Source organism: Hippocampus bargibanti, linkage group LG04 (genome assembly GCF_051943395.1).
Source record: "Hippocampus bargibanti isolate YZ-2025 linkage group LG04, ASM5194339v1, whole genome shotgun sequence".
NCBI lineage: Eukaryota > Metazoa > Chordata > Actinopteri > Syngnathiformes > Syngnathidae > Hippocampus > Hippocampus bargibanti.
Window position 1 is genome coordinate 5,498,001 of NC_142737.1, and position 12,506 is coordinate 5,510,506.

The 12,506-nt window shown below is 38.8% G+C and overlaps 1 protein-coding gene across 3 annotated transcripts in view; it reads left to right on the forward strand.

The window, feature by feature from the left end:
• Positions 1 to 12,506, forward strand: part of kiaa0825 (KIAA0825 ortholog) — a 162,347-nt gene that overhangs the window by 147,563 nt on the left and 2,278 nt on the right. The window lies entirely within an intron of this gene.

Genomic DNA, 12,506 nt, shown 5'->3' on the forward strand with positions numbered 1-12,506 from the left:
CACCCTGTCAGAGACAACAAGCGCCCTCCCATTTTTTCTTCCCAAATCTCCCCGAACTACATTTGATAGAGCTTATCCCGCAGAGCCACCGCCAGCCCATTTGAGGAGCATATCAAAGTGTGTCCAATCGACGAGCGCTCACAGTCACACAGGGGTGGACAGGCAACCTAATGATGTCTGAAATACCGGCGCAACTGCTATGATGTGCTGTGATAATTGCTACCCTCGCGTCCGCAGCACAAACACATGTGGAACGGGTCGGCAAACACATTAATATGGAAATGTCTACATTAATTTGCAGCATGGTCTAAATTATTCAGTAATTAAGCCCTTGCAAATTTACACAAACTTCCCTCTGGATGACTGGGGAGAATAGACAAGAAGCTGCAAGTATGCAGGCGGAGGGCTTTGAATTGTGTGCTCATAATACACATGACACGAAATAATAGACCGGAATCTTGCATGAGAAATGTTGACCCACCTCACGCGCGCGCAGCAATACAAACATACGCTAATTTCCTCAGAATTAGGAATTTGCTACATTATTTATAATTGTTAGCCGTCTGTGTTGAGGCGTCAAAGCTCCTTAGCAATCCTCCACATCACCGTCGGATACGCCAATAAAGTCCTGTAACCAGGTTGGAGATATGTTGTCGAGCGAACAAAAACATCAGCGATGCATGAATAACACAAGTTATTGTACATTTAAAAATATTATCGCATCTTGCCGAAGAAAATAAACAAGCAAACCAATAAATAATCAATCAAATTAAAATAAATAAATACATAAACAAACAAACAAATGTATAAATACATAATAGACACATCAACAAATGAACAAATAAATAAATAAGCAAATAAGAGATAAACCAACAAACAAATACAAAAATAATACATAGATAAATACATAAATAAATAATGCATACATAAACAAATTAACGAATTAACTTAACAAATAAATAAATACATAAATACATGCATACATACATAAATAAACACATAAATAAATAAATACACAAATAAATAAATAAACATGAAAAACAAACAAATAAATAAATAAATACATCAACAAAATAAGAAATAAATAAACAAAATAAATAAATACATAACCATAAATAACCACAAATAAATAACCATAAATAAATAAATAACCATAAATTAATAAATAATAGATACATCAACAAACAAACAAATAAATACATACATAAATATATACATAAACAAACAAATAAATAAATAGTGTACAAATAGCGTACTATGCTATTCCATTGGGCAGCGATTGGTTTATTATTTTAGCGAGGTTAGGATGGCCATAGACAATTATTTCTCGATCTCTATCAAACAATATATTCAAAAACATACACACATGCACATGTGAAATTTTCATACACACATGTTGTCCAACAGCTTTACAACATTGTCAATGTCAATAATGAGAAAAAAGATAAACATAAAAAAATAACTCATTCACTGTCACTCAAATTTATTCGGGAAATGAAAAGTGTGACGTGGAGCGCCTTTCCCGAATTTGTTCGGGTTTTGTTTTTTTCTTGAAATTTTAACATCCTACATCCAATAAATTACAATACCGATTCATGTAGACGGCACATTACGTGGTGCACTGTTTGCTTTGGAAAACATTGAATGCTTTAGGTTTTGTGCATTGAGTTGATTTGCGTATAAATAATAATAATAATAATAATAATAATAATAATAATAATAATAATAAATAATTCATCAGGGCCTTTCAAAACTCTCAAGGTCACCTTACAGTCACAGGATACCTTTTTCTGGGGGTGAGCAACGGCAGCCAGACGCGCCAGCATTCACTCAACCCGGAAGTAACTTAAACACATAGAAAGCTAGCTAACTAGCTAATAGATAGCTAATATTCTCGTATAAATAAAAATGTCTCGCCCTAATTGTTCATTTGGCATTGATATATGATGGAATAATCTATGCTGCTACAGGGTAAAAAGAACGTCACAAAACCACTCCCAATTTTCTCCGTCGAGAATGAAAGACACGAAGAACAAACCCGACGGGAAGCCCGAAAAGCCACAAAATACAACAAAAGAGATGAGCTTTTTGTCTTGAAATAGATTCCGTACAGTGCACTTCAGTTCACTCCGGGGAGGTTAACGACAAGTTCACAATACAGGGCAAAGGCTTTGACTCGATTTCTATTGGAAAGCAAACATCTAATTCAATTTGGATACGTGCCCGTGCCAGGCTACGAGACGGAGGCAGATTGTAAGTGACAGCCATTGGACAGCTGGCTGGATTTGAATATTGACGAGACAGAGACTTGACAGAAGGGATTATGCTCTACCTTCCGACTTAGTAGCCACTGCACTGATCCATTGTATTGTCACATCAAGTCACTGTCAGGTCTACAGTATATCCATGCACTGATGCCACTCAGTATTAGACCCCACCTGGGGATCCGTACCAATGCAAATTGATGGCTAGTCAAAAGCTAAAAGACATAGAGCCAATCGACATGGACAACAGTCGGAGACATCCCCGGCAAATCTCTTTTCAAGTAGTCAGAAAAATAAATATTCTTTGGGTTTCATCATCCTTTTTTTTCTGGATGACTGACTAAACCAAATCAGATGTTTACATTCTTCTTCTCGTGGCTCTGATTCTTTGGTGACAGACAGTATTTACTTGTCAAAGATCATTTCTACGACCAAAATGGATGATTTAAGTTGACGTGATGCACACGATTTGCAAAAAGTTTGGGTTAGCGAAAAATCCCGGGGAATAAGACACACAGGTCGAACGAAAAAAATGCGAATGGAATTAAAAAGAAAGCATTAGCTCATGTATCTTGACTAGATTTGCACACATTGGTCATTTTGAAATGAGAACAGTGGGAGAAATAAATTAGCAATGACGTTGAATAGGAAATCTAATTAGATTTGGCTTACTTTTAGAGGCAGGTTCCATCAATTTAATGTCTTTGTTGCATTGTTAATTTTTGTTTTCAACTTTGGGGGCAGGGCGGGGAAGGTCATTCATATTAACTTATCCACTGCCAGACGATGCAAAAATGTGTCCACTCCAGTGCCAGTGTTTTAGTCATTTTGACTCAAATTGCAACAGGTGAAGTGTAATAAAGCGCGAACATGGACAAAAGGCCAATGTTACCCCGTCGTGGAAGGGAAAAACATTGCCAGAGGTCTGACCAGCAGTTTATCTCTTAACCCCCCGCAAGAAAAACCAAACCCTGAACAAATTCAGGAATAACGCTCATAGTCACACTTTTCAATTCGTGAATAAATTTGGGAATAGCAGCGAATGAGTGAAGATGCATCCTTTTGAACTTGGTTTTAGCCCTAAAAACGAAAAATATTTTACACATGGCAATTCCAATTCTGACCCTAAATATTATTCTGTGTTTGATAGATCACACTCCAGTCAAAATAAAAAAACAGTGATACCTCGATTTACAAACCCCTTGGCTTACGAACTGTCCAGTTAACGAAAGTTAAATTTATGAAAATTTTACCTTGGCTTACGAACTTTTTTCGGGATACACACGGAGCTGCCTCAATGAGTCATCTGTCGTTCGCGAACGAGCCCGTTCTTCTAACAACAAAATGGCAGCCAACGGTTTTTTCCTCTATTCCCCGCCCCCAGTCTTTGGTTAAAGCCACATGATTGGTCAAGAATGCAGCAGTGAGGGGAGGTGGTTTAAACATTAAAGAGACAGGCACACGACAGTGAGAGAGTTTCAACTTTGATAGTTCAAAGGAAGAGTGTAGACTGCAAGGTTAAAATTTCCAGCAATCAGGCTCCACAAATAACCCAAAAGCTATTAACCCAGCTAAACAGCCATAAACAGCCAACACCATTGATGAGGAACTAGATAAAATTATAACAGAGAAAGCACATACAAGGGATCATTCCTTAAGATGGTGAAAGAACAAGGCTACATTCCTCATCAAGTGTTTAATGCTGATGAAACCGGCCACTACATTCCATCAAGCTATCACAAAGGTAAATAAAATGACTTTATTATACAGTAGTTTATTTCTTTAATTATAATACTATAGCATATTTATTATACATAAAATAAGGTATATTTTGTGTAGTTTTAAGGCTTAGAAAATTAGAAAGTAGAAAAGTATGTTTTATGTGGACCTACGAACGGATTATTCTCATTTTTTAATGGTTTCCTATGGGAAATTAATTTTTGGGATACACACTTTTCGCCTTACACACTCTGTCTGAGAACCAATTAAGTTCCTAAGCCAAGGTATCACTGTATTACCAAGGCCAGAACCTGCGTAACCTCATCACCAGCTTGTTCCGTCAACTCAAACTTGTCCAGTCGCAATAATTTATTCCCATGCACTCCACTTTTGGACACCTGGGTGCAAAAGTGCACAGCGGGCTACGACTCTTCTTCACTGTTGCCTGTGGAAGGTTCCACCAAAGGCCAAGTGCAAGAGCGTGAAATGAGATAGTATGGACTTAACACGGTCACGCTCAGTCTGAAGACGATGCACACACACCGGCACACTGCAGAAGTCATTGTAGGACCTACTCTCTGAACTTTCAAGTGAAAATAGCTGCTCGTATTTGGTACGCTTCGGTTGGGTCGCCATCGTTGAAATTCATTAATGGTGGATTATGCTTTTGCCTCACTAGACTAGAAGTGATACTAGACAAATTTCGGACACTTGGGGGTGAGACTTGGGGACACTTCATACTCTTTTCAGCCCCAGTTTAGACCAGCAGAGCTTTTAGTATTTTTTTAGGAACTTTGAGTTTTGAATTAGCTGAATAATTGAAGCTCGTCGCCATTTTGAGTGTTTGACTCTACACCGTAGATTCGAGTTTGCCTTCCGCCCTTTGTACTCGTTTGACTATCTACATGCATTACACAAAGCTCATCATGTAGCACCTTCACCATTTTGATCTCACATGCAATTTCAGACTAAATAATTTTGTGGTAGAATGAAAAAAAAAATAGAAAAGAGAACTATATACAGGCGCTCCCCAACTTACGAACGAGATACTTTCCGAACGATCGTTCGTAAGGTGAATTTGTTCATCAGAATCAGAATCAGAATCATCTTTATTGCCAAGTATGTAGAACACACAAGGAATTTGTTTCCGGTAGAACACGCTGCACTGGTATCGTCGTCAAAAAAAAAACTGCTAAGTGGCACTATACAGTTCCATTTTGGCTACTGTTGAATAAGTTGTTCATAAGTTGCTTCAGTCCTATATTTTGTCTGGAAAGTATGTCGAAGCCTTATATAAGTATGTTTAAGGCTTGTATAAGTAACCTGTATTAATTTGTATTGAAAAATAAACATTTAATAAAATATATGCTATATAAAGATATGTACATATATATACAACTGGAGAGAAATATGTTGCTACAAAAATGTTCATATCTACCGTTTGTAACTTCAATGTCCGTAAGTAGGGAAGCGTTTGTACCGCTAATCATCAAAATTGTCTGGCCTCTGTGTTTCCCCACTCTTATGTCACTCCGTTGTTGAAATTTATGAGATATTTTACATTGATTAATCAAAACTAATCTAAGATGATCTAAAACAGCTTCTCACAAGATTTGAAATAGTGAGGAAAGGAGATTTACCATATTTTCGGTTGTATAAGGCACACCGGAGTAAAAGGCGCACCCGATGAATGGTGTATTTTCAAACTTTTTCCATATATAAGGTGCACTGGAATATAAGGCGCACTCCCGATGAATGGTGTATTTTCAAGTTTTTTTCCATATATAAGGCGTACCGGACTATAAGGTGTACCGGAATATAAGGCACACCTCAGGTAAATGCTGTATTTTCAAGCCTTTTCCATATATAAGGCGCACCAGACTATAAGGCGCACTGGACTATAAGGCGCACCCCTGACGAATGGTATATTTTCAAACTTTTTCCATATATAAGACGCATCGGAGTATAAGGCGCACCCCAGATGAATGGTGTATTTTCAAACGTTTTTTTCCATATATAAGGCGCACCAGACTATAAGGCGCACTGGACTATAAGGCGCACCCTAGGTGAATGGTGTATTTTCAAACCTTTTCCATATATAACGTGCACTGTATTATAAGGTGCACCTTCAATGAGTGAAAAAGGTTTTCCAAATATAATATGCCAAGACAGTGTATAAAAGTTGTCCAAATATAAGGCGCACCACACGATAAGGTGCTACAGTATAGGCTGGGGTTAAGCACTACTTCTTATACATGGGGGAAATGGAGTCAGTTGCTGCTAACAGTATTTGTGAGACCTGTTGTGGCTCAATATTACGTCACATGTAAGGCGTACCGCCGTGTAAGGCGCATGGTCATCTTTTGTGGAAAATCAAGGCTTTTGGGTCCGCCTTATACGCTGAAAAATACACATTTGGGCATTACATGCATTACTCAACGATCCACAAAGCTCATCAAGGTGTTGAGAAGCTTCAGTGTTGAAATATATCAATGAGATATTTTACATTGACTAACTAAAACTGACCTAAGACGATCTAAAAGAGTTTCTCACAAGAGGAAAATGCATTTAGTCATATTCAATTTTTCTCTGTCTCTCGATTCTTCTCTCTCTTTCTGTGCCGTTGGCTTTCGACATGTCCTACCGCCGTGACACGTCGCCCTGGCATGCATGGAAAAACCGGTGACCTTTGGAAAGTTTAGCATTTTAAATATTTAGGCTTGGGTTATGATGGATCCTCCAGGCCCTGTGGCAATGTGCGAAGCCTCTGATTAGGGCTGCTGTCAGAGTTATTTAGCCCTGTGTCTGGCTGTCGGGAACGCTCTCTGTTTGACAGGCCAGCCTTTTAAACAAACAGCCGTCCCAGTGGCAGTCGGGCAGGGCATCCAGCTCAGCGCAAACATATCCAACACACACTTGGAGAAAGCGCCTCCAACTCACCCCCCCACAAACATTGTGACAGCTGCAGGGGGAACCGCTGGCTTCCACCTCTCATGATTGTTCAAGCACTTTGTCCTGATGTTCGCTCACATTTTACCTTCTTTTTTTCATTTGTATCTGTTGAGGTCGCTGGAGTCAAACCTTGACTTGAGATTCTACCTTTTAGCTATTTTCTCATTGCTTTATTTCCCTGAGCAGTGACACCACCATTTGGCTACATTTGTAAATCTAGCTATCTAGCTAGCTATCTCGCGAGCTATCTATTTGCTATCTATTTGCTATCTAGCTCCCTGGCCGGCTATCTAGCTAGCTATCTAAGCGATCTGTATCTGTTGAGGTCGCTAGAGTCAAACCTGGACTCGAGATGCTACATTTTAGCTATTTTCTCATTGATTTTTTTCCCTGAGCAGTGACGCCACCATTTGGCTAAATTTGTGAATCCAACTATCTAGCTAGCTATCTCGCTAGCTATCTATTTGCTATCTAGCTCCCTGGCCGGCTATCTAGCTAGCTAGCTATTAGTTGTATAGCTATCTAGCTGGCTAGCTATTATCTAGCTATATTAGCTATTGGCTAGCTAGCTTTCTCTCTATTTGCGTTACTTCTGGGTTGAGTGAACGCTGGCGCGTGTGGCTGCCGCTGCTCACCCGCAGAAAAACTGTAAAGTGACCTTGACAGTTTTGAAAGGCGCTTACAAATGAAATGTATTATTATTATTATTATTATTATTATTATTATTATTGGATTTGATTTATCTTTATTAGTCACAGTGGAGAAATGTACATTTCACAGCAGCAAAGTTATGAAAGGAAGATGAAATGAATGAAAGAAGTAGAAAAACAAAATACAGGAGCTCCTGTATTTTTCGCAGCGGTATCTTGAAGTCGCAGCGATATCTTGAAGTCAAAAGAATAAAATTAAATAACAAATAATATGACAACAAAGACACAGAGTCATTCATTCTTAATCACTTTCTGTACCCTCTTTGTTACATGAAGCAGTTCTAGATGAAAGAGGAGAGGATCAAAGCGTCGTTTTTAGCAGTGGATCAGGGACGTCATGGTGGAATGTGCACATCTACTACAAGTTAAATGTTGAAAGCAAACAGGATATTATTATTATTATTATTATTATTATTATTATTATTATTATTATTATTATTATTATTATTATTATTAACTCATTCACTGCCAGACATACAAAAATACGTCCACTCTCGTGAAAGGATTTTTGTCATTGTCACTCAAATTCCAAGACCCACAGAATATTGAGTTTTAGGACTACATAAACATTCAATGCAACGTGAGATTTATTAGACATTCTTCTTTCATCAGTAAAAAAGAGTTAATTCCTAAATGATATGAGTCTGGAGTTATATGAGCTTGAAATGAGGGTGTCTTTCCAAAATACAATGCGATACATACATATTGGTTTATATACCGCTTTAACAACAGCTGGCCAGAGGTCTGGCCAGTGCCTTGTGGAAAAGAAAAAAAAACATTGCCAGAGGCCACGGCCAGTGCTTTTTCAGCATCCAAACATGGAAAAACAAATCCCCAACAAATTCGGGAATGGCGCTCTATGTCATAGTTTCAATTTTCCGAATAAATTCGTGAATGAGTGAATGAGTTATTTTATCTGACATTAATTTTTCAAACATCACTTCGGAAAACCCACCTGATGTGATCGCATCGTCACGGTGACACTTCCACTGTAGGACATATTTGGCAGGCTATTCTTCACACTCCCAGACAATCTCCCGTGGCATCAATCCCTGTAAATATATGAGTCTTAATATGTGTGTCCTATTCCGTATTCAGGGAAATGGCCACGTCAGCAACTCCGATATTAATGCATAAAAAATGAGGAGAGCCCGTAAGAATTAGAGAGCGAGACTTCCCTTGTTAAGATGTAAATTCCAGGGGAAACTTTGGGAAATGAGGAGTAAAAGTTCTTGTCAATTTTAGCCTATTTATGCATTTTTGAACCGCCTCTGTTGTATTGTAGTCGTTGTGATTTGATGCACTCGTCACTGCTCCCATTATGCCTTTTATGATTATTTTTTTTTCTCTCATTTTCAAGACACAAGCCATATTTAAGGGAACAATTTACACTTGGGGCAACTTTATCGTGGGACGCCCGCCGTACATGGCGACTATCATGGTAATTCAGTCTATATCTGCGTGTGTCGTTTCTTTTTCCTCGCTCCCCACCTTTGCCTCTCGTTCATTTCAAATTTGCACTTAACACCCTCCTGGGGAAAGGCTTCTCATTCATCAACAGTGTTTGTCCCGGTGACAAGCGAGGCGCCTCCTGCATATCAATATCAGCTAAGACAATGCTGAGCCTGTAACCTTCAGCTAAATGTCATTCTGCTTAATCCTATTTGAAAATTAAACATTGAAAAAGCGACGGCGTACCTTCTTGTCTTCTTTCCTGCTCTGACTCACTCCTTTATGCACCACCAATGCCCCCCAAAAAATGCTATGTCTGTACTGTAGGATTATTGTTCTGATACTTTGTGTGTTTGCCATTATCTATCTATCTATCTATCTATCTATCTATCTATCTATCTATCTATCTATCTATCTATCTATCTATCTATCTATCTATCTATCTATCTATCTATCTATCTATCTATCTATCTATCTATCTATCTATCGAGCTAGCTATCGAGCTAGCTATCTCGAAATCCCCCTACGTATATATATATATATATATATATATATATATATATATATATATATATATATATATATGTGTGTGTGTGTGTGTGTGTGTGTGTGTGTGTGTGTGTGTGTGTGTGTGTGTGTGTGTGTGTGTGTGTGTGTGTGTGTGTATCTAGACATATCAAGTCAAAGTCAAAGTCAGCTTTATTGTCAAATATGCTAATATGCATGACATACAGCACAGATGAAATAACTGTCCTCTCGGACCCAGCATGCAAGGCACTTATAATGACTTTAACAAACATAAACATGAAAACGCCAATTTGCCGGGAGAGGCGAGCCGCTGCGTGTTCACGCGCCGCCATCTTGGGGAAAAAAAAAATGATTTTTTTTTTTTTGAAAAAATAACAAATGACAGACAATGAATGAATGACTATTCATTCTTCAGGACTTGCTGTACACTCTTTGTGATGACATGAAGCAGTTCTAGTTGAAAGAGGAGAGGATCAAAGCATCCATGTCAGCAGTGGATCAGGGACGTCATGGTGGAATTTGTACGTCTACTACAAGCTAAATGTTGAAAGCAAACACGAAGCTGTCGCATCCATTGACGAAAAGACATTGTCTCACATCTCCTGTCCCACATAAATCCGCTTCAATTCCAAGCCGCGACAGTTCCACATACGCATATATATCTCTATATTTATTTATCTATCTATATATCGCTGTGACGACGACCCCTGAAGGGAAAAACCGAAAGTTTTCTTTTCTGCAAATTGTTTCCCCTCTCAGCATTGTCTCACTTTTGTCTCGTCGCCATATGTTTGATAATCTGTCTGCTGTGAAGAAAAAAAAAACTACAGGAATTAGAACCCCTTGTTCAGGGAGGAGAAAGCAGTCAGACAAAAAGAAACACGTCGTATATTTACATAAACAGACCCTTCCCCTTACAGGTGGCAAGTACAAGCGTGACAGTGGCGAGGTTGCACTGAAAAGAGCACGCCTGTAATAGCCAAATGTACTCTGTGACAGAGGCGGGGTCTACACCGAGTGATTTGCATGTGTGCGGTGCAGTCGTGCTCGCGCATGGGTTCACCACCTTCCTCCCTCCCTACCGCACACGCGACACAACAATATGACACATGTTTGAAGATGCAATGAGGAATTGGAGGAGGAGGAGGAGGAGGCAAGGCGGGATAAAAGGAGACGGTGAGATTGCAATGAAAATGTAATCATTTGCGCTGGCACCCGCATAATTCTGCTATGCTCAAAGGCACCCGTATGGATTTGATTGACCGCAGTCACTCAGGTGACTCCACTGAAATACTCACGGTGGATTACTGACAACATGACCACCCTTGAAATCTCTCTGTTGAAGCCCTCCACGCCCTCTGAATCACAATGTTGGAGAAGTTCTACAGACACATAAGGAAATGATATTTGCCCCGGCGACAACTTGGACCAGTGGTGGAGTGGTTAACATGTCAAGCTTATAGTGCAGAGATCGTGGGTTTGATCCCAGATCCAGTATTCCTACCGCCATGATACCAGTACCATATTTTCTATATATATAAGGCACACCAAATATAATATATCAATTTGTAAAGGTTTTCCAAATATAAGGCATACCACATAATAATAATAATAATAATAATAATAATAATAATAATAATAATAATAATAATAATAAATCATCATCATCATCCATTTCATTTTTAAGCGCCCTTCAAAACTCTCAAGGTCACTTTACTGTCACAGTTTTCTGTGGGTGAGCAGTGGCAGCCACACGCGCCAGCGTTCACTCAACCCTGAAGTAACAAATTAAACAGTAAGACAAATAGATAGAAATCTAGCGAACAAGCCAATAGATACAGCTACATAGCTAGCAGCCAGCCAGCCAGATAGCTATTGTACGGTATTACTGAAAACACAAAGAGAATAGACATTGCACAATATTTCTTACTAATGTCTACATAAACAAAAGTCAAAAGAATAAAAAAACAACTAAATAACATATAACAAATATAAAATATAAGGCGCTAACAGTAGAGGCTGGGGTTACGTCCTACAGACGCTCCCCAATTTACAAACGAGATACGTTCCGAATGGTCGTTCGTGAGGTGAATTTGTTCGTAAGTTGATTTAGTGCAATATTTTGTATGGAATGTATGTATGTTTAAAGGACAACCGACGTCACTTTTTTGTTTTTTAGCTGACACCAGAAAAACGTTTTATAGCATCTAAAATACCCAAAACACGCAGTATGATATTTTTAGTCAAATGCAAAACACCTATAAAAATGACTTAACGTGTCCAAAATCTGCAAAAAAATTGAGCTGCGAATTGGGCATTGTCAGAAAGTCCCGCCCTCAGTTTGTGACGTCACGCCAAGACGTCTTGCATTGCTAGTGAATCAAAACAATGGCTTCAGATTCGGAGAATATGCTTTCTTGTTACACATCCAGTTATGAATATGATTCAAATAGTTCTGAAGAGGAAAGCATACATGTTTGCAATCGATGAAAGAATTTATTTGTGCCATTTTGACGCATTGTGCCATTTTCGCTGGCTCCTGACAGTAGGTGTGAGGCCTGTTGTGGTTCAATATGACTTCACATATAAGGCGCATCTGCGTATAAGGCGTAGGGTCATCGTTTGAAGAAAATCAAGGCTTTTGGGTTTGCCTTATACACCGGAAAATACTGTAACTTTCTCTCAACAATGAGCTAAATGGCGTTTCTCCCTCTCACATAGAAATCTTCAACCGCCATCATACTTTTATTTCATTGATCAACTCCCTCAAATTCTTGAAGACCGCTACAGCTTCTGACTTCTGTTCAAGACACTCCAACTCAATGCTTGAGCAATTTGGAGACAAATACAGATAACATCTGCCTTACGACCAAGTTCCGTT